We start from the raw sequence: 26,522 nt of genomic DNA, 5'->3' as shown, positions 1-26,522 counted from the left end.
ACCCCTTTCTCTTTTTGCTTTTTCCCCTCCTCATGCTCACCAAAAGCATGTTTGTCCTTAAAGGGCACTCTATGGGACACCCACAGATAAACAGCAATGGCCAGATTCTTAGGACCCAACTCCTTTGAACCTGCCAAGTGCTGTTTCGGAGCAGAGAAACAAGAGGCACAAGAATGTTCAAGCATAACAAGGTTAAACAGTGGATATTTTATGACCTTTAGCCCAGCCACACACGTATTTCGAAGAATCATTAACACACAAGTAATCCAAGTATTTTCTTTCTTTTATGGTCTCTAAACATCGCTAATTATTGGGCAGGAATCTGCTTCAATTTGTCATCTGTATTGGTGCTTTGCAGCAGAGAGGCTGAGAGAGAGAGTTTGTATGCAGTACCCTTCGGGACCACTACACACAACTACGACTACAGGTGTAAGCAGTACCGTACAATGAAGAAAAAGATGCAGCTGAAGACTTCTGTTCCTGGTAGTTCCTGCAGATCTCGCTGTTCCTCAGCCTCAGTTGTGGCGACAAGAGGGAGTACGTCGGGGGACTCCTGCACTGCACTGGGACTGGTCGAAAAGCTGGCAGTCTTGGCAAATCTTCAATTCCGATAGCTGTAGTCAAGCACACAAACTGGTGTCCCTCTCCCTGGTTATTCGGTTTCCTGCAGCACTCTGAGGAAAATACAACCAGCTCAGAGAATGGTATCCAGGTGGCTTACGGGTCGAGTTGATTGGTCCCACCAACTCAAAGGGAGAAGTCCTTGCAGGGCTTCTCTCTCGAACTGAACCTAGCGATTCGGGCCTGCCGCAGGGCTTCACCGGTCAAACCAACGGTCCAGGAGTTGCAGCAGCTGTCCTCTTCAAGCTCGTCTTCAGTTTTTTCGTTCCAGTGGTCGACTGCCTTCCAAGCCAAGAGACTCGCCTTTTATTCAGTTCACTCCCATTCATTCCAGCCTAGCTGCCACTCACCCAGCAGGGTGGCTATCCTTGCCGAACAGTCAGCCAGCCAATCAGGCAGAGTGCATTAGGGTCTCCTAGGAGACTAAGCGCAGGGGGTTTCGGGCACCACCATCACTTCCTGCCCACCTCAGACACTCGGGTGCCAGAGGCGGTCTTCAGTCCTGAAGCCCGCCAAAGGCGAAGGAACAAAGGGACCAAACCTGGTTTGGCACGCAGAGACAAACTCTAGAAGGACTTTCCAAAAGGAAATGGGGAAAAAAGAAGACTGGGTCCTGTTTAAACAAAGGGGGCTCAGACGCAATCTTGAAAAACATGGCTCCCGCGATTTAACGCTACTGGTGTTCGCGGACGGGAAAAATCATGGCAGTTTGTTGTAAAACCGCTGCCACTAGCCATTTCGAGAGGAAAGGGTAGCATTTGACTGCTACATGAGTTTCTAGACACAGGGGATACTAGGTAACCCCTCCAGCACTCAATTGTAAGATAGGGATGCTATGTCTAGGAATTTGAAAAGACTAGTAAAGTCAATTTCACTTTACTTTCTCTGGGAAACAGTAGTTTATCCCAGAGAAGGTATTTAAACCTTGGAACAGCCTGAAAGGCTTCCCTGTGCCACTGTACTGAAGATGCTGTGTGACACATGAAAAGATGATGCATATGGAGTTGTCTAAAACTCCATAACCAAATGAAACACAAGAGTAAAACACATTCAAAATACATAAGAGAGTGGGGAGAAAAAGGCTCACTCTCTCCAGGTAAAAAAATCAAGTCCTCAAAATCCAGCAAAGTTGCTGGGGGTCTCTAAGATTAAGGGAATTCGCACATTTTTGAGAATTCTCCCCAACACTGCATTGTTAGATCTTTCATTGGCACAAGGAAGCAAGTTGAATAAATACCCCCGTTTACCTGGTTGGCCAGGACGACTTTGATGGCGTCCTTTAATAGAAGTGTGGCTATCACTTCGAGAAGTATCCGCCTGTTACTGTGGACAAAACCATCTGTCTGAGGTGATTCACTCCCATACGTGGGTGAAGCCAGGTTGAGGGGAAATCATAAATCCTCATCTCTGGGAGGTATTACCTTAGATTTTTCCATCTATGAGAATGGGGATGTTTGCATTTCTATCCTGCACCCCGCAATAGATGATCCACAGAGCGGTGAGCTGCCATCGGAGAGGTGGAATCCTACACAAAACGTCAGGTGAAGACTGGTGAAAGGAACTTTGCGAATGCTATCAGTCTGTATCTAGACTTCCATCCAACTGTAATGTGTTTTGCCAAACTCTTTGTCTACCATGCATTGTGGGTTATACCAGCTGGTAAAAAACAATTAGCTGTATATCCTGCAGATGTGGGTGAGAAGTCTGTTGGCACTGGCTAAGTGCTGCATGTGACTGCCTGATGGGTTTAGAGGTTGGCATGCAACTTGTACCCATCATGCTTTTGAATTGAGTGATGCTATCAAGCTTGTGAGCTGGAATAGTCAACTTTACAAACTGGTATGGAATTTCCGAGGGGTACAGCTTATTTGGGCCTTTTGTCCTTGATGGTTTTCGTTTTTATGGAACCTGTTCGAGAAACATTTTTACAGAGTCCGATATTGGGCTTTTAATTATGCCTGAACATAACATTTTTGTCGATGCTTCCATTCTGTTTTTTATATTTTATTTGCATTTTTCATCCAGCTTGGACACCACGCAGAGGTTCTTGGAACACCTTACAAAGTTAAAACTGGATGAGGGGAAAGAGGTTAAAATATTTTCAGTACAGGATAGAAAGTTTGGATGCACAGGATGGCAGTATTGATGGTATGCCTGTATTGGGTGTGGGGAATGAGGTATATTTGAGGCTTTTTCAGAAGATGCAAGGTGCGTAGAAGGATTTGCAGTGGCAGTTCATTGGGAGAATGCTTGCTTTTCATGTGAAGATTAGTCTGCAGAGTGGTGTATGTAGAATATTTGGTTAGCTTATCTGTTGTTTGTGTGCATGATGGTTTTCTATTTGTTGTGAAGGCAGGACTGGGGTTTGACCTGGATTGCTTTCTATACTATGCACTTTTTGGGATACAGGGAGTCTATGGAGCTGGGGTGCTCTGCAAGTCTTATGGTAGGTACAGGGCAAGTCTTGCTGCCGGCTGTGTTCTGTTGGGCTTGCGAGGGTGGTGTTGGGAGTCCAGAAAGGATTGTTTCTGTCGTCCAGCTTGGATATAACCTGTGCTGGTCTGCAGTGCAAAGTCATCCGATGGAAGGTTGCATCTTATCTTGCAAAGGATGTGCAGTTGTAGGTTGCATGTTTTGGTGATGTCCACTATGGCGTTTCAAGGATAGGTGGGAGTCTTTGGATGGATTGATTTTGAGGGAGTGGATGGCGATCCAGGTGGTTCAAGACACAGTTGGGTGTGGATTTCAGACTGGGCGTTTATTTGGAAGTGTATTTACGGGTTGTCTGTGTAAACGGACGTTCTTTTTGAAGTTTGTCCATTCTGAGTGAATGTTGGGATTGGGTGCTGGGGCTGGTAAACGAGTTGGGTTGATGTGCGGTGTGGGTGAGAAGGAGGGGAGCAACAGAGCTCTTCAACTAATCTGTTTGGGGAGTGTCTCTTTGTATATAATGACAATGCCACCTTCAATTTTGTGTGGCTGGTGTCTGTGTTGGATGAGAGCGTATGGCAGTCCTGAATGCATGTGCATGCTTTGTCTTGGTGGTGTGCTGTTGTCTGATGTGTATGTTTGGTGTTACATGCTTTTGAGTCCTTGTTGTGGTAAAGGTGGCAAGCAGGGGCCATAGAAGGACATGGAGAAAGATCTTCTACCGTTAGGTCTGCGAGTGCACTTTGCTCAGGACCCTGGGTGATTGGACGTCTTAGAGGAAGTTGCTTAAATTCCCAACTTGGCCCGGTCATACTTCAGCAGGTAACTGGTAAAAATGGGTATTAACAAGAATTCCTCTTTTTGCTTTAACTGGAATAGGAACAGAAGGTGAAAGTAAGGAGCTGCCATGGTGGATGATGGGTCCAAACAGCAAAATAAAGGATATTGTAGGGTGTTACAATCTTAACCAACCGGGTGTATGGACACTAGCAGCGGCGCTAGTCATGTGGAGGGGGGGAGGAGCATGCAAGGTTATTAAGGGAGCGGGCGGAGGGGGCAGCTAGATCTTCAAACGGCCTCGAATGGAAAATCGGGCACATACCTCCTGAGGCTCAGGGTGTACAAGCATCCCGTCGGGTAAGATTACACGGTTCAGTCCAGGATAGAGATGACTAACGAATACCACTAACAATTTCCTTCTCTGCATACACCTCTCAAACTCCAAACCAAACACAACCACAAACCTCTAGCGCAGCAAACCGCACGAACTTCACTACACTGCAACAACAAACAAAAAAACACATAGACTCGCACATCAGCACACGACGACTACCGGCCGCATACACCCCAGGCCCAGCCGACGGAACCACCGGGCTGAGGCTGCCAACAGCACATCACTGCAATCTTGCACTTTTCCAGCCTCCACCCACTAACCCACCATCCCCCCCCTCTTTCAGAGCCGCCAGAGCGCCAGGGGACCACTCCGGTGGTGATAGTGCGCGGTACAAATGACCTTTAACATTAACATTAACATTAACAATAGAAAGAAAAGACGAGTTTTCAGGCTATGAGTGGAAAACAACTAAAAGCATGACATTTAAATCGAAGTCTGTTATGCATCTCTAGTTTTTTCATTTGAAGTCTATCGAAGTGTGAAAATGAGCAATACGCATGTCGATCAGCTAATTTTGAAGCACTTGTGGAAAAATGGCTGATTCTTACAATCGCATGTTCTAAAATTGAAATGGCCGCAGCTGCAGCCGTCATGTGATCATAAGCCTTTAACATGCTGCTGGCGTGCATTTTCCTAACTGGACACATTGGCTCAGTCCCTCATTTCAGGTTGTACTACTGTTGCACTTGGGAGACCAGACTGGTCTCATGCCTTAATTAAAATGCTCTCGACGTGATTTTCTTACTTTGGGAGACCATACTAGCTCTTCGTTGGAAGAACAAGTTCTTTAAACAAATCTGGCCTAATACACTCCAGGTAAACGGGAATCGAGTGTCGGTACATGTGGATACCTCATGTCAAATCGAAAATGTACCCAAAGAATTCAGTGATGGACTACGATAGAAAGTGAGCACACAATGGACTGCATACCTGGGACAGCTTGTCATTTTTGATGAAGTTCTTAACCCAAAAATCAGTGTGCCTTCTTTAACTAGCTTTATTTAACAGATTGTGTATGCAGACACATTGCAACTGACATACACGAAAGATGACACTATATATCTTTTTTTTTAAACAAATGTAAACGCATTTGTTTCCATATCGAAGACCTAGATGGTATTAATTTAAAAAATAACTATACGGAAAGGGAAACATACTGGTCCGCTCTGAGAAATTAAATCTCACGTTGTATCTATCCCAATACAAATTATGCCACATATGATTTGAAAAAACAGACTTTCCACCAGTAAAGTGACTTCGGTCCCCCTGAGGGCATTCAACCTACAGCGTGTTGGCCACACCTATGGTGAAAGGCGCTATATAAATGAAGTTAAGAAATTTGAATTCATAAACCCATGATGAAGAATTGGGACTAAAATTAACGTATCCTTTTCTGACGTTTGCCACTGAAGCGATTTTGAACTTGAGCTCTATTGTGAAGACTCCACTATTGAGAGCTTTGTGCCCTTTGTGGATGCCATGGCTGTGGGCTTGTCAATACAGATGGGGAACTGTATTGCTTGGCTTCTAACAGCTGTGTTTTTCCGATGACCCTCTATTGACATTGTTTCTATTGATTGTGTATGGCTCAGCAATATGCCAGTAGTCCTGCTCTGAAATATCACTCTAGACTGCCTATCCATTGTAAGATCCCATGTTCTTGGATGGGGTAGGGGGATGAGTACTCTTTATTGTAAGCCTAGGTAGTGTGGGTTTTGTGTTTTGGCTGCAGCTGTTCGGTAGGACATGTCTCTTTGGACTATGTTGGTGGTGTATGTGTTGGTTAGAGAGGTGGATGATTCACAGCCCTTCCAGTACAGTGCTTTTGAAATTCGCACATTGTTGGGAGACAACCAGGGGGCGCAGACATGATGGCAGCAGAGCTAGAGTCAACTTGGAACCAACCTTATGCAAGGAAAACCCCACTTTTGTGAAGAGGTGGCGCCAGATTTTAAACAAATGCTCATTGGACCTCATACTTCTCACCATTGAAGAATTGGCACAGAATCTGAAAACACTAAGTGAAGACGTGGAAATCCTTAAAAATTCACTAAGTAAATGCTACACAGAGGACCAACTCAAAGAAGTGTTGGACGACACCAACCAGAAACTACAGAAATACAAACAGGAATTAGAAACCAAGAAGATACGTAAATTTCGCAGGGATACACTTGATTATAAGTTGGACATAGTGTACACATGGCAGGAATACTATGGACAACGTCCGAACAAGCCATACCAGGGACAGGTACTGAAACCAGCCACACCACAAGCCGAAGTTACAACCTCAGATGCATCAAGTACAGAAATGGATCCAACAGTGATACCAGAAACCTCCCAACCAACTGTCCCACAGGAAGAAATACCATCTACAGAAGAAACGCCTTTTTTAGAAATAGGCCAACAAGACGTGGACAAAAGAAGAAACGCGCAAAGGAAGAAGACCCAGAAAAAGACCTAGTAATCAATATCTCGTCACACACCCTGACTCACCCAGAACTTCGGGTACTCCGCAAAGGTCTGTCCTTTGTCCCCCAGAGCAACAGCACACTTCTGAAAGAAAAAATAGACTTCTTTAGACTATTGAGGAAAATGAAATTAAAAATATTTTTCGATGACCTCGAAGAAGATCAAGACCCTAAAGAAACACCAGAATTTCTTGAGTTTAATCCAAAAAGCCATTTTTATCCTCAAGTACAGAACCATGTGCTCTCTACTTTCGAAAAAATGATACTCCAAGACCTCAAAAAACTGGAATTCAAGAACAGGGGCTATGGGAATTTCTCGAAATGGGAAAAGCAGACTCTAAAAAATCTATTGGACAACCAGACGATAATCTTCAAACCCGCTGATAAGGGAGGCGCGCTAGTCTTAATGGACAAGAGCGATTATCTGGAGGAAATTGAGAGACAACTGGCCGACACAGAAACTTATATTGAAATCAACTCCGACCCTACAAATCAGATCATGACACTAATCGAGGAAACTCTCGACGAAGCTGAAGAAATGGGCAAAATCTCGGAGAAAACGCATAAGTTCCTTAACAACAAACATCCAATTATGCCAGTACTATACATACTGCCTAAAATTCACAAAAGATTATTGAAACCACCAGGTCGACCAATCATTGCAGCTACAAATAGCATCTTAGAACCCCTAGCACAGTATCTGGACCGAATATTGCAACCTTTGATTCAGAACACAGAGACGTATCTAAAAGATACAACACATTTTTTACAAAAACTACAAAATGTTGAATTTGTAGCGGGCCGTGACATGCTCTTCACCATGGATGTCACATCCCTCTACACTAATATCACCCATGAGACCGGTCTAGAGGCAGTAGAGTGGATGCTCCTAAGAACAGCAGATTGCAAGGCAGATCGAGTGTTTGTACTGACTTTATTAAAATTGGTTCTAATGAACAATTTTTTCAAATTTGGAGAGCGCTATTTCTTACAAGTATCAGGAACCAGCATGGGAGCCGCCATGGCACCATGCTATGCTAATATATTCATGTTTTACCTAGAGTATGAAAATGTCCTCACCCCCCCAAGATGGTCTCGACACCTATCACTCTACACACGATACATTGATGACATCTTCGGTATCTGGACAGGTCCAGCAGACGAGTTGGAACAATTCTTTACCATGATGAACCTAATGAACCCCAGAATCAAGTTTACATCAGTCACTAGTGACTCTAGAATACACTTCCTTGATGTCGAAATCTACGCGAAAGAAGGAAAACTAGAAACAAGGATCTTCACAAAGGAGACAGACAGGAACAACTTACTACTAGCAACAAGCTTTCATCCTCAAAGAACACTGGATAGTGTACCGTTGAGCCAATTTTTACGATACAGGCGAAACATCTCTGAAATGTCAGAATTCTCCAGACAATCATCAACCTTACAAACAAAGTTTATCGAGAGAGGATATGATAGAAATCTAATTTCTGAAATCAAAGACAAAGTTAACTCAACCCAAAGGGATACTCTACTTACTCCCAGAACCAACCAAGATCAACAGAAATTGGTATACGTTACGACATACTCCACCCAGAGTAAGAGGATCAAAAGGATTTTTCAGAAACATTGGCACCTGCTCCAAATGGATCCGAAATTGCTACAACTCTTCCCAGATATACCAACGTTCGCGTACAGGAACAATAAATCCTTACGTAACAGCCTGATTAAAGCAGACATAACTACCATGGGAACCGGAAAAACTACATTCAAGGGTACTGTCCCCTGCCACAACTGCCAACATTGTGACAATATATTAAAAGGCAATACCATCAGCCACCCATACACAGGAAAACCTATCCCCTTGAAACACTCATGCACGTGTGATGCATCAAATGTCATTTATGGACTCAAGTGTCCTTGTGGCCTATTCTATGTGGGCATGAACACCAGAAAAGTAAAAACCAGATGGTCAGAGCATAAGTCTAACATCAGAACAAAAAGTCAGAAATCACCCGTGGCCACACACTTCTCAGAAGCTAGACACTCGGTAGCACAAATGAAATGTGTTATACTCGAACATGTAAAACTTGGCCCTAGAGGCGGAGACATTCTAAGAACTCTCCACCAGAGGGAGATAATATGGATTGACACCCTTGACTGCCTTAGCCCTAGAGGCATGAACATAGAGTTTGATCTAATGTATGTAAATGTACAGATGTCTCTTCTGTTAAATATACTCTACCCTACCTCCGGGCACCTAACTTTGTAATTCCAACTGACTAATGTACATGTCTAAAATGCCTTGATGTCAGCCACGTTTGATTATATGCAAAAGCAAAATTTGGCTCATAAACCACACAGAATGTGAGCCATCTAATTGGCAGAGACCAACTTGTTAAAATGTTGAAACAACAGGCCTTTCAGGTAGCAGAGAGGCAGGAGAGAGACTATCGTGTCACGTTTCAGCCACAGTGTGGAATGAAAGGGGACCCAAGCAGACTAGCTGTCTGCGTCACTCCCCACTCATTCACACTGTGGCTCTATGATACAGGTTTTTGGCAGAACCTTCTTTTATAAAAAATATATGTCATTTTTTCGAGATTGACCATATTAATTTATCCTATCTTCCCAAATGGATGGGATAAGATGCCTTACCTAGCAAGTACCGGCTCACTAAACTGCAAGTCAGCATAGGGCTCGCCCCTCCCCGAGATACATCAGGTATGCATACGCATGCGTGGAGGCACAGTGGTCCTGAACCGAGTTGCGATTAGACGGGCACATCATCTGCGCAACAGAGGTTCACACAATGCACCCGCGCATGCCTAAACGAAATCGGACCGAGCTCCTGTCGACACACATGCGCGTGGAATCAGTGGCACAGCCCGCCCACGCGCACACGAAGTCAGACTAGACACGAACTTCCACCGTGCGCATGCGCGAATAGTAAGCGGCCCGGTCCGCTCACGGGCATGCGCACAGGCTCCCCACACTATTTAGAACAGTTACCACCAGGCAAGGCTACGAACCGAAGAGCTCCGCTCGATGCTCCGGATACCCAAGGACTTACAAGGCACCCACACGCTGCACCTAGAGGTGAGAAAGAGATTTAGAACAGATTTAACAGGCGCAGCCCTGGTCCCTACATCATTTGACTAGATAAATAGTATGCACAATGTGCATCTAGTTAAAAGAATACAGCCAGATTAACATTATGGGGGAATAGTATACCCCTGGATCTAGTCTACTAACACATAGCGGTTCACTTTTATAACTTGCAAATATAATTCTCAGTGGAGCCTACCAAGTATCCAAAAAATAATCTCCCCCTGTTGGTTTTTTTCTAGAAACTCTTTGAGAAGAATTCTCCTTGAAGTACAATTGTTCACACACAGAGCAGATTAGGTGTATTTAACCTATCAACAAGATAGTGTCAAAGAATCAGGAAGCAAGGTGCCAGAGGCAATAGAAAAAGGTGCGTTAAAAGTAATGTTTTGAATTGTCTGAAAGGCAACCTTTCAAGTTGTTATTTCTTACTGTTGAGTTTCCCATTTTTTTGAATAAGTGATGAAACACTAATAGTGAAAATATTGTCTATGTTTTTATCGTAGGAATTGAATTCAAGAAACACATGTATTGTTGGAACAAATAGTGTCATTAGCCCTGAAGATGGACTGTCAGAAAAGTCCGAAACGCGTTGGCAACACACTGATAAATCTTGATACTAGTTTGGTTTGGTGACTTTAACCAAGAAATTTGTCTTACTTTATTTTGTCATTACCCAAAAAGGGATTTGGTGAATTCATGTATGAAAACAAAGTTTTATGATTTAGAATGTATTTAACAATAAGGCTTTGAGAAAAAAACTATATATTTTGATTAAAATAACCCATGAAGGGTTTTTCTACTTTCACTAAGGTTGTAATATTTTGTATCAAATAACGGATTTGCAAAATTGTGACACCCTGTGAATTGAATCCAAAAAAGTAAAATACTATTGTTGGATATAACACAACAGTGAAGCGGTGACTGTACACCTTGCCTAACCACCTCGTACCTTAGGAATTTAAAACCTAAAAAAAGAAATCATACCTTCAGTCAAAATCTGAATTGCAAGCAGTGGGAACCTTCCTATAGCCCACGTGCCTGCAACACGAATACGTTTTGGGATTTTATTCCCTCTGGAGTGCACTAAGGGTTGGCAGGTAGTAATACACGCCTTTCCTTTCCAGCTTGAGCCATTGTCTCCCTCTCTGGGCATCACTGCGCAAGGGAAATCCGCAAGAAAACGAGTACTTTGCACTTCAAAATGAACGTTTTGCAACGTGAATAAGCCATGCGGCAGTGGGAGAAACTTCAAGCGAAAACGTGCATGCTTTCAAACGTAATCTCAACGTGCAAAGCAGGCCTCCGGATTCGCATTGGAGGAAAAAACATGGCGGCCGTGAAGCGTGGACCAGCCTAAGTAAAACTTGCCACCTCCTGCAAACAACAAAACACCCAACGAAAGGGAAGTGCCAATACGGCGGGACGAGAGGACGGCTCCAGTGCACAGAAAATATACCGGGCACAGGACTGCACAGCAGTGGGGAAGATCTCTTCCGCTCCGCCTTGCCGTCAGGCACGGTGGAAGGAGGGCTCCCGCACTCGCAAAGGACACCTGCCTGTACGTAGGGTAGCGGAACTCCACTTTCTCTCCCTCTAAGCATCGGAATTTATGAAAGAAGACCCCAGTGACTGCAGAACCGTGAGTGTTGAGGGTTCATCCATGCCTCCATGCGGTCCCGTAGCCCCACCCTGTAAGGACGACACTTCCACACGCGTCCTCACAGTTCGGGCTTCCCGGTCGCTCTGCGCGGCCGGGAAATGCCCCGTTTATTTATGTTGCACGCGGCTGCGTGCAACGTCACAGCGCCGCGTGCCCGTCATCGGGCAGCGCCACGCTCTGCCTTTTTCCAGGAGAACAACACACACTACAACTATTCACTGCACATCAAACACACATTATAACAATAACACTTTAACATTCCCCATTCTGAGGACACCCCTTTATTACCAGCCACCCGGGTTCCCTTACTTCAACAGTGATTGCCACTAGAGTAATCAGCCAAATGTCCAAGTACGTAATCGGTGAGGCGAGCAGGTCTCCCTCGCCCAGCCCTCTGGGGGTACCTCCTGCTCACCTCCGGCACGGGTGATCTGTCCACAGGTGTTGGTCTGGCCGGGGACTCAGGCAGGCAAGGTGTTTCATCAGTGTCCTCTGGAAGATCCCCAGGGTCGGGCTCAGGAGGCGGGTCGGTTCTTGGATCCCGTAGCTTCTTAAAGAAGCTGACATTGCGCGTGACTGCAGACCGGCCATCCAATGCAGTTACCATGGACCCTCTGACTGCGACAACATCCAACGGCTCTGGCTCATAGGGCAGAGAGAGCTTTCCATGTGGGTGTCTGTTACGAATGAGGACCTCATCACCTGGCTCCAGTCGCTGCGAGCGAAGCCCTCTCCAAACATTCTCTTGCTCGATCTGTCTCTTTCGGTCTGCCTCGACCTGCTGATCACCGATCACGCCCGGTTCCTTCTCCCCCACTTCCGGCAGCAGCCCACGCGGGCAACGCCTGAACAATGCCTCCACCGGGGCCACTCCAGTGGATGCGTGGGGCGTGGTGCGATAGACTGTCAGAAATTGGTACAGTGCTTTCTGCAGTGGTTGTCCCTGCCCCTGGGCAATTCTAAAGGTTTTATTTAGAGTCCTCATGAGCCGTTCTGCTTCACCATTGGCCCTTGACCACAGGGGAGTGATCTTCCTGTGCACCACCCCGTAGCTCTCCATCAATTCTGAGAAACGTTCGCTCTGGAATGGCGCCCCATTGTCCGAGCACAACGTCTGTGGGAATCCATGGGCCGCAAATACCTTCTCCACAGCGACCACAACGTGCTCGAACGCTACTGAGTCCACAAACTCCACCTCTGGATATCTTGAATACTCGTCAACTAGTACCAAGAAGTGGGTGCCCATCGTGGTGGAACCGAAATCCGCGTGGACGACCTCCCATGGTCGCGTCCCACGAGGCATCGCCTCTATCTCCGGCTCACGCTGCAGTGGAGAAGCCGCCTGACACCACACACGGGCCGCCACAAATTCATCCACCTTACGCTCAAGTTCCGGAAACCACACCTTCAGCCTTAGGCAGGCCTTGGTTTTGGCGGCACCCTGGTGACCACGATGTGCCAGCGCAATCACTTCGATCACCTTCTACTGGGGCACCACAATCCGATCACCCCTGAGCAGGAGCCCGGATGTTGAAAACGATAGTTCCTCCCGGACCTTCCATAGCTGCTCAAGTCCAGTCCTGGCCTCCTGAGTGAGCCCTGCCAGGGCCTCCAGCACCGGCTTCCAGGAGCCTTGCTGCATGGACTGCTTTAGAATGTTGAAGCACTCATCCTCAGCTGCAGCCGCCTCAAGCTCCTGAAGAGGCATAGCATTCGGCGTAGCCGCCTCCACTACCACCCGGACATGTTCTTCTGCCTCCTCTGCACAAGTGTCAGGGTCTTCTCCACTGGGCGCCCCAGGGCGTCTGGAGAGGTAATCGGCCGCATTATTCGCCCCAGGCCGATATACAAGAGTGATCCCATACTCCAGAAGGGCGAGCATCCATCTCTCAATCCGTGCGGGTGGCTTGGATGACGACCCCGCCAGGATAGGAAGCAACGGTTTGTGGCCCGTCACCACCATCACCGGGCGTCCGAGAACATAGAGTCGGAAGTGCCGGCATCCCCAGAGAACTGCCAATGCCTCCCGCTCAATTTGCGAGTATCGTTGTTCCGCCTCAGACAGGGCCTTGCTGGCGTACGCCACCGGGCGGATACCCCCATCATGGTCTACCTGGGTCAGCACAGCGCCCAATCCAAACGGGCTGGCGTCGACAATGATCTCCGATGGTAACATGGGATCAAAGAATGACATGGTGTCCTCAGCTGCCAGGGCACCCTTGATGTCGTCAAACGCAGCCTGTTCCAGTGGGCCCCAGTTCCAGATTGTGTCCTTCCTCGTTAGTGCCCCGAGTGGTTCCGACCTGGAGGCAAGATTTTTAATAAACCGTCCACAGTATGTAACCATGCCCAGGAAGCTCCGTACCTCAGACACAGACTCCGGAGGCTGCGCCTTCTTTATGTCTTGCACCTCCTTGGGATCAGGAGACACCCCCCCCCCTCCTTGAACACAAAGCCAAAGAATTCTATTGATGGTCGCAAAAATTCACACTTCTCTTTGTGTAGGGTGAGGCCCAAGGACTGCAGTCTCTCAAATGTCTTTGCCAAACGCTGCAGATGATCGACCTCCGTTCTCGCGAACACCAGAATATCGTCGCTTATATTCAAAACGCCCTCCAGATCAGCTAGGGCACCCCGGATGATATTCTGGAATACCTCCGCCGCCGAGGAGACACCAAAACTGAGTCTCTTGTAACGGCAGAGCCCTCGATGTGTGGTGAAGGTGGTAATATATCTCGACTCATAGGTGGAGTACAACCTGGTGATACCCCGCCCTGAGGTCTAGTTTTGAAAAGAAGTGAGCACCTTGTACCTCTGCAATGATGTCATCTATCGTCGGAGTGAGGTGCCTTTCTCTCCTGATGGCCTTGTTTGGGAGCCTCATGTCAACACAAATCCTGACAGCGTCGGGTTGTTTGGGTTTTAGTGCCACCACTATAGGGGACACCCAGGGGGTGGGGCCCCCCCACCTTCTCTATTATGTCCAGATTGACCAGGTTGTCCAGCTCCTTATCGACATGTTCTCGAAGGTGAAAAGGCACCCTCCGATGCTTCAAGGCAATGGGCTGTACCGACTCATCAATATGTAGTCTAACTGGTTCCCCAACCATCTGTCCAATCCCCTTAGACAGTGCCGCATATTTCTCCAACAAGTCATTTATATCCTCCAAATAGACAGAATATGAGAAGCTGACGATGCCAAGGGCCTCCGCTGCAGCACAGCTCAGCAAAGTGTTGGTGCTCACAGGTGTCACATAGAACCGTGCTTTAATTTGAGAGCCATCATGCTCTACCTTGGCCACAAATACACCATCAAGGGGAATAGGGTCAAGACCACCAAAAGGAAAAATGCGGGCCCTAGGCGCAGCCAACTTGGGGGGTTGATTCATGGCATCATAATGTCCCTGTGCCATTACATTGACAGATGCCCCAGTGTCCACGAGGACCGGAACGGGAGACTGATTTACCTCGATTACGCACCTGGGCTGTCTCCTGTTCTTACTCTTCAGGACCCCCACACTTGAGACAAAGAAAATGTTCTCTTCCTCGTCCTCGTCCACTTCCTCCACCTGGGCATCCTTCTCGCTCTGATCCACCTGAGCGACGTTGGGCGGTCGACCCTGGCGGACGAAGCTTGGCCGCCCTGGGCCTCTCGGTACCAGCACAGGCGTGGCCGCCTTCCATACCCTTGAGAAATGGTCCGGCAACCCACACCGTCCACACGTCTTTCCGGCCGCCGGGCACTCTGCTGGGTGGGGTAGGTCATTTCCACACTTTATGCATATTTCCCCTGCCCTTCCGGCCCTCTCTCGGGGACCACCTCCAGGTCTTCTGACACCCCTGCCGCCGCGCCACATCGCACATACCTCCTCGGCTTGATGGAGCGCGACCCTGCCTCCATTTTGGTTGCTCTCGCCTCTGACACCTCATGGCACCTCCCCAATTCAAGGATGCGCTGAAGCGTGATGCCTGGTTCTCGTAGCACCTGGCGCCTGAGCTTGCCTGATGAACATGCCTGGATAAGCATCGTCCTAATCATGTCCTCTGCATCTCCCCAGGCGCAGGCTAAGGAGAGACGCCTCAGGTGTCCATAGAAAGAGTCCAGGGTTTCATCGTCCTTCTGTTTGGCCGATAGCATCACAAAACGCTCATAGTCCGCGTTGGCAAGAGGCAGAAAGTAAGCTTGCAGGGTGGCCTTCGCCTGACCATACGATCCATCCCCAGGCGGCAGTGATTCAAAAATCTCCTGAACAGACGGTCACGCCGAATACAGCATGGTTGCAAGCCTGGTGTCATTATCCACCACCTGGGCCGCTCGAAAATACATGTCCAAACGGTCCACCCACCTCCTCCATCTGGGCCCTAAGCTAGAAGGTGGGCCCGAAACATCAAACTCGGGATGGGCTGCAGAGCTGCCTGGGTACGCTCCCGAGCCATGACAGGAAGGATCTGTGGAGCAGCAGGCCCTGCCACTGGCTGCATGAGAGGTGGAGGACCTTGAGGACCCGCCTGAACAACCGGAGGATGCTGCACAGGCTGCACTTGAGGTAGTGCACGTGGCAGGGGCGGAGGAGGCCGCTGTACTGTCACCGCTGCTGCACCACCTTGGTCTTCAATGTCACTCATGAGTCTGAGCGCACAAGCACCCCAACATGGAACACAGGGTCCGCAACTCAAACTCTGCAGTCACTGCAACACCTTGTGATGATGAAGAGGGTGAAGATCAGTGTGGCCACCAACCTGTTGATGAAGATGCACCACTGTGATGATGAAGGGGATGAAGACTGAGTGGGTCCACCAGCCTGATGATGAAAAAGATGAACATGAATTCGTCAGCCTTCAATTGTTCCCAAAAATTAGAAGAAGAAAAACGTGTGGGTTATGTAGACCCTAGGCCCTAAGCCTTCTTTCTTACTTTCACTCGACGTAGGAAACCCAAGGAAAAGCCAAAATTGAAATTAGGCATATAGTCATGCACGTATGCCTTCCTGCTATCAGGAGTTCAAAAATGTTTGCCTGGGGCCGCTTCCGAGCCGAAACCAGAGCCTCGTGAAGTCCCACGGCTTGTTTACCAAAATGGCCGCCAGCCGCGTGGGTAACGCACTACCCGCGGCATGAAACGAAGTGTTGCATCCACCTCGTTTCGGTGAAAAAATTCTATCAGAAGTCACCGCCGGGCCCGGGCATCGTTTCCCTCACTCGTCGCCACTGTTGAGGGTTCATCCATACCCCCATGCGGTCCCGTAGCCCCACCCTGTAAGGACGACACTTCCACACGCGTCCTCACATTTTGGGCTTCCCGGTCGCTCTGCGCGGCCGGGAAACGCCCTGTTTATTTATGTTGCACGCGGCGGCGTGCAACGTCACGCTGCCGCGTGCGTGCCCGTCATCGGGCAGCGTAACAGTGAGTAATCCTGGCCCTCCCAGGGGGAGAATAAAATAAAGAGCGCCCTGTCCCTTTCACGAAATACGTTTGAGGCGCAGCAAGGAGAACGGGGCACTCTGGGCTTCCTTACATGTGGCCACGTCGGGAACTCAGTCCCCCGGCCCGAGCCGCCGGAGGAACACCGAATGGCCAAAACACCCCCCTCCCTCAAGTTCCTACCGTCAACAAAGACAAAGGGAAGACACAGAGATGGCGCAATAACGCACTAAATATTAAAACTAAGGAGGGGACGACAGAACAATATAACGGCACAAAAACACCAATAAAAGGGTAAAGAGTTCAGACCGAATGGGGGGTCAGGAGGAACTTTAAAAAACGCGCACTTGCACGGAAGCACAGTCGAGGAGTTGCATTACAGCAAAGATAACTGCCGCCGCAGCGCGGGCGATTTGGTTATGGGCCCAGCAGCGCTAACACCAATCACCGGCGCACAGCAAGAATAGATCGGGCAGCTCTTAAGCCCCAAGGCAAACAACGGAACTGAGCACTAGGTGAGTCCTGAGACGCCAAATGCTCATACTAGTCCCACGTATATAAGTCCCCACAACAGCGCGACTAAGGCAGAGAGCAAGCACTATCAATATTCAGAGCACACTACCCAGGCGAATAAGAGATAAGCACCCGCCCTCATTTGACTCCCTGAAGAGAGGGCAGACTATAGAGTGAAAGCCTTTAGCGCATGGAGCACAAACCCTGCACACACTGCGTGCGTGGCCAGCATAAATAGTGTGAATAGGAGGGCAACATTACTGGAAACCACTAGAATCAAGCTGGACCCCAACACCTTGGTCTTACTTCAGACGTTTCGCCGACCCAACTCAGCCATGGAGTCAACAGAAGTACAGAGTTCAACAGACATTCCAGGCAACGATTTGAACAGTGCCACCGAGTCAGACATTAGGCTGTTGCTAGGAGAAATAAGATCAATAAAGTAGAGTCTCACAGAAACGGATTCCGACCTGCAGACCAGAGTGGCAAAGGCCGAGGACTGACTCGAGGCAGTGGAAAACCACCAGCAGTCAGGGGACATTGCCACGATGCAGTATGAGGCACGCCTTCAATACCTGGAACAAAAAGAAAGACATGGAAGGAAACTCGATCTTGAAAACAGAGAGCGGCAATCGAACATACGGATACTGGGCTTGGCGGAAGAACAAGGAGAATCCCAAGTGAACTTGCAATTGAAAGTAAAAGCCCTTATCCAGACCCTCTATGTCGACTCGGACCTGCCAAAGCTCGAATTTGATAGAGTGCACAGAGCATGGGGGCCCACACGAGGTCCACGATCGGTGCTGGCTAAGTGCCACTATTACTCCCAAAGGCAAGACATTCTGCAGAGAGCAAGGGAGAAAGGGACAATTGTATTTGGAGGCGCAAAGTTAACGCTGTATCAAGATCTCTCAGCTATGACCCTCGTCAAGAGAAGAGGTTGTCGCCCCCTCGCGATCTGGCTACAAGAAAAAGGCACTCGCTATCGATGGGGCCACCCCTTTTCTTTGTTGTTTGAATATGCATGGACAAAGATTCCCTGTAGGAGGCCGGAGGGCCCCTCACTAAACCCAGCGCCAAAGCCGCTGTTAGGGAGAATTCTCTGTATAGGCTAGGGAGTCCCCCAGCAGCTTTGCTGGATTTTTGGGGTTTATTTTTTTCTCCTGCTAAGAGCGAGAAAACTCTTAGACATGATTTGAGATATCCTTTGACTTTGTAATATGTTTTATGGGCTATGGGGTCTTTTACTCCATAGGGTTTCATGTGTTTTTGGTGCGTTACACAGCACCCTCAGTGCAGTAACAGGGGTGTCATAGTGACCCCCAAACATAGACTCCATACCCTGGGACTGACTACTGTCTCCCAGGGCATGTAAAGTCACCATTGACTTTACTAGTCTTAAATTGTGAACAGAACCAGTACAAACCATCATATTGTGGAAGTACTGGTAGGGGTAATTAGATTGCCCCTGGGTCTGTTTTTCGAGGGGGCACTGTGCAGTCCCCCCTCGTCGAGTTTCTGGCTGGTGGCAGTGGTTACCACGTGAAATATTCCACAGGAATATTTCCTATGGGATTTTCCCCATTCGTTTTTAAACTCACCACTTTTTTGGTGCAATGTTAAAGATACCACCGGGTTATTTATTTAATATTTATTCCCTGGTAGGGCTTTTTTGCCAGATCTCGGTTTTAAAATGGCATTTGTGTTCGCCTCTGTAACTCCAACCCAAGTCGAGCCCTTTGTTCCACTTTTGGCGGGCTTCTGCACAGAACGTGGTGCCACTCTGTCTGGGTCTACAGGATGTGTGGGAGGGGGTTTAGGCACCCTGGACTGAGTTTCCTCGGCAACTCAAGTCGCACTCTTGTGTTATTGGCCCAGTGGTGAGCCTCCCGGCTCACCACTTAGCATGTTTGAGTGACAGCTGGGGACTGGAACTTCAGAAGTCGCCACAGAACCAAAGAATCCGAAGAGGGAGAAGCTGAGCCGAGCTGCAACGACGACACAACCGGTGGAGCCCTGCTGAACTGCCTCACCACTTCCCGGCGACAGAGAAGATCTTCACCCCGGAGAGTCTTCTTACTCTGAACTGGTGGGGATAACCAGTTCGCCCTCTTTTCGCCTTCCTGGATCGTCTCGTGGTCGAATCGCCCGTGCCAAACACCCCGGCGGCCAGATAGCCACGCTTCACCACTACCGCGAATAAAAGGGTAGTACCTTTTAACCGGGAAACTCCGCGGCTAGTTTCTTCCCTGGCAGTGTAACGACCTCCAGCTTTCCTCCACGTCAAGATCTTCTCTTCCCCTGGACGAAGCACCGACTTGCATCTGCTGCCAGGAACAACTGCCCCCGCTGGAGCTTTCTCACCATTTCAGGTACTGTGTCCCGCCTGGTCTCCCTTGCAACAGACTGTTCAAGGTGTCCCGTAAATCCTAGACTCTCTATCCTGGGGTGACCTGGGACCTGTTAACTAACTTTCTCTGAACTGATCCAACTCTTTTTGAACTATCTGCAAAGACGTTTAAAGTATAATTCAACTGTGTGATCTTGGACACATTCCACCTTGCTCTCTCCAAGAGTGGGCCTGGCATATTAACTTTCTTGCTCTACTGTAGACTCTGCCTTTCCTGACTTGCTATGGTTCTTTTAAAAGTGTTGGTATTGTGTGCTTCCCCAATTCTGCCTTTTCCCTGCCTTTTTTTAACTAACTTATTGGAGTGCCATCTTAGGTTAAGCGCTCACCTCTGCAAATAAGTGGTGTTTTAACTAAGACTTGTTCAATAAGTAATCAGGGATGTATATATATTGACAGTGACTGTGTTTGAACTTGCTTGCCATATTAGTGTTAGTGTATTTTGCAAGTGTGTTATTGAATAAATAATTATATACTTTTATACCAAAGCTCTGGTCACTGTTTGCTTGTGCTACTGTATCTTTGTACCTATTTGTATACTCTATATACTGTCTAACTCTTCTTGAGAGAAGTCTGGCTGCTCAGCCACAGCTCCCAGGTAAATCTGGGTGGTACAGACTGCTACCAATTGGGTTTACTGCCAACACCTGTAGTCCTAAGCCTTTAGCAGTGGTCCCTAAGGGAACTGCACAGGTTTCTGCCTAACGGCCGCCAAGGAGAGGGGAAAGTGTCAACGAAGTGGAAGTACAAGCGCCTGGAACACTCCATGAATATGAATCGATATTTTTTTAACTTTTAAGTCTGCACTATCTTGGAAGGGTGGAGGCTGGTACGAAATAAGCAGAAAACACGAACACCCACTACTCTCGGGAGCGCGCCCGTTCAATTTACAATGGGATAGTTCTAATCCCTTAAATTATTGGTTAACAAGATGTTTGCGTGATATTTCTTGTAAAATGTGAATGTTTGTAGGATGCCCAGAGAGGGGCCCCAACAGAGTGGCCGTTCTCAGTTTAGGGCGTCTCCTAAGCCAAAAGAGAATGCTAGAATTATTTTTTCTCAGGGAAGGGAGGGGAGGGCGGTGGGGTGGGTAACACTCGTTTGGAACTTAAAGGGCATTCGAACCACAAGGTAAAACCATACATGTTAAATGTGTTTATAGCAGGGCATGCCAGAATCGTCACAAGGTGGAGGACATACCACTCCTCCAAACTGCAGAAATTCAGGGCAACTAGCGTACAGTTAACACATTACAATGGCAAGGGTTGATGGCATGACCTTTGGGTCCCTGAAGGTAAGGGGGTTAAACTCTCCTCAGAAAAGGTCAATGCTGGCAAGCCAGTTTAAGCAATCCCGAATGGACATACTATTTGTGCAGAATACGAAATATGGACAAGGAGGGGAACGTAGAATTGTGGGTAGACACATTGGGGACTCCATATGGGTCTCTGGTCCCCATAAACGGGCCAGTGTTGGAATCTTGATCAAGAAAACCTTACCATTTCGGTTAGAGCACACACACAGATGCGCAAGGGAGGTATTTAGCATTAAAGAGAGAACTGCAAACCCGCAAAATCACTTTGCATCACTCGCATCTAAGCTGGCTCCTATATGCGGACGACTTGATCTTGATGGACGTAACACCTATTGGTTTGCAAAGAAAGCTGAATGCCGTTCAATAATGTGTCTGCGAACCGACTATTGATCAACACAAAAAAATGTGAAATTCTCCTACTTAGGAATCTCAAAGGTGGAAGTTCTAATAGTGTGAAAAAAGTGCAATGGACTGTTAGGCAGAAACCTGTGCAGTTCCCTCTGGGACCACTGCAAAAGATTTAAGACTACAGGTGTTTGGCAGTAAACCCACTTGGTAGCAGTCTGTACCACACAGATTCACTTGGTAGCTGCAGCTGAGCAGTCAGGCTTCCCTCAAGAACAGTTAGGCAGTATACAGAGTATTCACAATAGGTCAAGAGAACACAATAGAACAAGTAAACACTGACCAGGGCTTGGTGTAAAAGAGATATAATTATTTATTTAAAACCACATCTAGAAAAACACACAGGCATAATAGTAAGCAATTCAAAAACACGGTCACTAAAAGATATACACTCCCTTAAAAGAATATTAGACAAGTCTTATGTAAAGCCCCACTTATTTTCAGACAGCGGTGAGTGCTTAACGTAGATGGCACTCTAATAATTCGTTTTAAAAAGGGAGAGAAAAGCAGAGAATAGATTGAAACAGATCCCAACACTTTTACAAGAACATAACACAAGAGGAAGGCAAAGTAAAACCGTGAAGTTAGAGTTCAATAGGCCGGATCCACTTTAAGAGGATCAAACGAAATTTGTCCAAGGTCACACGGTTGCAGTGCACAAAAGTCTTGTAATGGTTCAAAAAAGGAGTTGGACCAAAGAAAGGGACCAGTTAGAGGGTCAAGGCGGCCAGCCCAGTCCAGAAGGTTAAGGGGTAATTATTACCTTATAGCAATCTTTAGAAAGGGAGGCCTGGCGGACATGGTACCTTAAAGTGGTGAGAACACTCCAGCGGGGGCAGTTGTTCCTGGCAGTGGATGCAAGTCGGTGCTTCCTCTGGGGGAAGAGAGGATCACGTCGTGGAGGAAGACAGGAGTCCGTTGCACTGCCAGGGAAGAAACCAGCCGCGGAGTTTCTCATGTACAAGGAGCGGTCAGTTGATTCGCGGTTCAGTGGTGAGTGGCTATCCGTCCACCGGGGTGCTTGGCACGGGCAGTTTAACCACAAACCGGTCTGGGGTGCAAAGAAAGACGGTAAAACTGGTTGTGCCCACCAGTCAGGGGAAGAAGCCTCTCCAGCCGGGAGATCTTCTCTGTCGTCGGGAAGCGGTGAGTCGGTTCCGCAGGGCTTCACCGGTGGTGTCATCGTGGTAAGTCGGCTCAGCTTCTCCCTCGTCGGATTCTCAGGTCCTGTGGCGATTTCTGCTGAAGTTCCAGCCCCCAAAGCCCTGCTTTTATGCAGAAAACCCCCATTCACTCAGCCTAGCTGTCACTCAAACATGCTAAGTGGTGAGCCGGCCGGCTCACCACTTGGGCCAATCACACAAGAGTGCGACTTGAGTTACCAAGTCCAGGGTGCCTAAACCCCCTCCCACACCCCCTGTGGTACCCAGACAGAGTGGCACCACTTTTGGAGCCCGCCAAAAAGTGGAACAAAGGGCTCGACTTGGGTTGGAGTCACAGAAGAAAACACAAACGCCATTTTAGAATCGAGTCCTGGCAAAAAATACCAACCGGCGAATTAATATTAATTAAATAAACCGGCAGTATGTTCAAGGCTATGAGAATTAAATAATTAAAGTTGGTAGCCTCGAACAATGGGAAAATCCCATAGGAAAATATTTGCGGTCGGATATAACAAGTAGTTTCCACTGCCACCAGCCAAAACTCGATCAGGGGGGACGGAGACGTGCCCCTTTGACTAACAGACCCCAGGGCAATCGAATTGCCCCGACCAGTACGTCCACAATATGATGGTTTGTACTGGTTTCTGTTAATAATTTGGGACTAATAAAGCCAATGGTAACTTTACATGCCCTGGGAGACAGTAGTCAGTCCCAGGGTATGGAGTCTATGGTTGGGTGTCACTATGACACCCCTCTGTTACTGCACGGAGGGTGCTGTGTAACACACATAGTAAAAACACATGAGACCCTATGGAGTAAAGGACCCCATAGCCCATAAAACACATTAACCGGTCAAAGGAACACCATAAATCATGTCCAAGAGTGGGAGAAAAAGAGTCTCACTCTTGGCAGAAGGAAAAAACAAACTCCAGAAATCCAGCAAAGCTGCTGGGGGACTCACTAGGTTAGGAAATTCAGCCTAAAGAGAGAATTCTCCCTAACATGGACTCTATGCCGAGAAACAGTGCACATATCACAGAGTGTAAAAAACCTTGGAATGGTGATAAACTTGCATGAACAATGGCCCATGGATTGCTGAAACAAAAAGGAAATGTAGGCAACTTGCGAGCCAGGCATTGATTATGAAAATGAATTTTGGAAAGTTTTCGCTCAAACTGTTGCGGTCTTTCTACCAACAAAAGGTAATTCCGGTCCTAATATATGGAGCAGAAAATGCTTTGGGGTGTTCCCACGATGTGTGGTCCTAGCTAGAGAATATTTTCTGGACTAAAGTATTGGGTTTACCCAAGGGTACGATGACGTTGTGTATAAGATAAGAGTTATCACTTATATCAATCCATGCCAGAATTGAGTTTACTATCCTTGTTTCACAAAAAAAAGCTCTCGTGAACAAATTCCAAAATTTGAAATCTTTTACAGTGCCTCATCCGTCAGGACAAACATTATGTCAATGTGGATTAATAGATGTGACAGTATGTTGGTGGAATTTGATATTAAGCCAGACATGCTCCATGAAAATCCAAATGCAGCAAAACTAAAAATCTGGTGTGCCGATTGGGAGCTAACCTGTACACAAAGAGCTGCAGCCAAAATGATGACTGACGTGCCTCTGGAAGCACATGCCTTTAACAGCATACAACGATACATCGAGTTGCTTGCTGACCCAAAAGCACGAAGGTTCATGATGTTTTGACTGAATACGTTCAAAACCAAGGAGCGTCTTTGTGCATGGAAAAGTAATGCAAACCTAAACCCACTGTGCAGATTCTGCATGAAGGATAAGAAATCTCTTAAACATCTGGTGCTATTCTGTACCAAGCTTCGAACAGAAAGAACAATTCATTTGGGCCCTTGGAGCTTAAATCATCCATCTTTCTGTGCTGAAGAATGGTGGGAACATATGTTCAATGTAACAGACCTGAAATTTTTACTTACGCGAACGCGCTTCTTAGCGATAATTGAAAATCGTTTGAGTTTGGACTTATTTGAAAGCAATTGAATGATAATCATAGAAAAGTGTAAATGGATGGAGGCTATAAGCTAAGAAAAAGAATGGTTTGATGTTTGTATTGTTTGTGAATTATTTTAAAGGTTTGTTATAAACCAATAAAATTAAAAAATAAAATCACTTTGTGTACAGCCTATGTGCCCAATCAGAGTCAATCACACTTCTTTGGACCCCGGTTTGATTTTTAGAGTGAATGGAAGGAGGGCATCATGATTTGTGGGGGGAGATTTTAATGTGGTAGCAAACAAGGAACTAGACTGGCAAACGATGTGGCAGGTAATGCAACCACCAAGTAACCAACAAGGAGACCACTTCCTTAGTCAGCTATAAGAGCACCACCTAATCGACACATGGCGTGAGACTCATCCTAAGGACAGGGGCTACACTTTCTTTTCACCCCCGCACCAAAGTTTCTCCCGTATTGATTATCTCCTGCTGGGAGCAGAATGTGAGGGTGATATTCTCGAGGCAGCCATAGGAGTAGTTGCCTGGACAGACCACGAGTTATGCACGCTCCAATTGAGTTTGCGCCCCCCCCCCAAAGCAGATAGACGATGGATCTGCAATGACTTCCTTTGCAGAGACCCAGTGTTTAGGGACACCCTTTCAGAAGCCATCGCAGAATATTTTGAAATGAACGATGTAGATGGCATGTCACCAAACACAGTATGGGAAGCGGCAAAGGCCACAATAAGGGGGATCCTGATTTCAGAAGGGGCGTCCAAAAAAAGGCTACGGCTATGTAGGGAGGCAGAACTTAAAAAGGATATTTCCCCGCCTAGAGCGAAACCTTCGCCAGCACCCTAACCAAGCAGAAGACAGGTTGTCACGGATGAAAGGACAGAGAGGAGCTTAAAAACATTTCGGGAGGAAAGGCTCTCACACAGCTCAAATACCTAAAACAAATTTCTTTGAAGAAGGGGGATAAGGCCCACTCAATGCTAGCAAACCGATTGAGAAAACAAAGGGCTGATAGAGCTGTATACAAGGTTTGTGATGGAAGGGGAGACATGCACACAGATCCTCGCAAAATAGTAAATTGCTTTTCAAAGTACTATTCGCAGTTGTATACAGCTGAAGGGAATGGTACACCAGTGTTCATAGAAGAATTCCTAGAAGCTCCCCCCCCCTGCCCATCGATAGATCCTGAACTGGTAGAACAACTGAATGTGCCCATAACAACTGTAGAAGTTCAGGGAGCAATCTCCAACCTAAAAGCTAGTTCGGCCCCGGGTCAGGATGGCTACACCCCAGCATTTTATAAAACGAAAAGTAATTCCCTCTCACCGTTCTGGACCAAAAACTCAATGTTGAGGGGTCAAGCCCCCAAATCGTTCACGGAATCAATAATAATAATCCCTAAAGAAGGTAAAAACCCTCAGGAGTGCACGTCATATGTCCCCCATCGCCCTAATTAATGTCAATGCTAAAATATATGCAAGCATCCTGGCATCCCGGCTGTCCCTGGTGCTGCCCCAACAGATAGACACTAGCCAAGTGGGATATGTAAGGGGCAGGCAAGGAGCGACTAACAAGGAAAACTCTAGATCTAATGGTTGGACTCCGCAAGGAAGATAGAAACCCTCTGTTACTATCCTTAGACGCTGAGAAAGGGTTTGACCGAGTGGAATGGCCCTTCTTGAAGGCAGTACTAAAGTGAGTAAAAGTAGGAACGACATGGGCACAAGGAAATTGACATTACACGCGGCACAAGGCAAGGATGCCCCCTCTCCCCCCTGATTTACGCATTAGTCATCAAACCCTTTGCCCAATCACTAAGGTCAAACCCCGAAATACATGT

The 26,522-nt window shown here is 47.3% G+C and overlaps 1 protein-coding gene across 1 annotated transcript in view; it reads right to left on the bottom strand.

The window, feature by feature from the left end:
* Positions 1-26,522, bottom strand: part of EIF5B (eukaryotic translation initiation factor 5B) — a 1,211,079-nt gene that overhangs the window by 776,533 nt on the left and 408,024 nt on the right. The gene's annotated exons all lie outside the window — the stretch shown is intronic.

This window comes from Ambystoma mexicanum, chromosome 7p (assembly GCF_040938575.1).
Source record: "Ambystoma mexicanum isolate Mex_15411 chromosome 7p, UKY_AmexF1_1, whole genome shotgun sequence".
Taxonomy (NCBI): Eukaryota; Metazoa; Chordata; class Amphibia; order Caudata; family Ambystomatidae; genus Ambystoma; species Ambystoma mexicanum.
The sequence above is the reverse complement of the archived record's forward strand: the minus strand, read 5'-3'. Positions and strand labels throughout refer to the sequence as shown.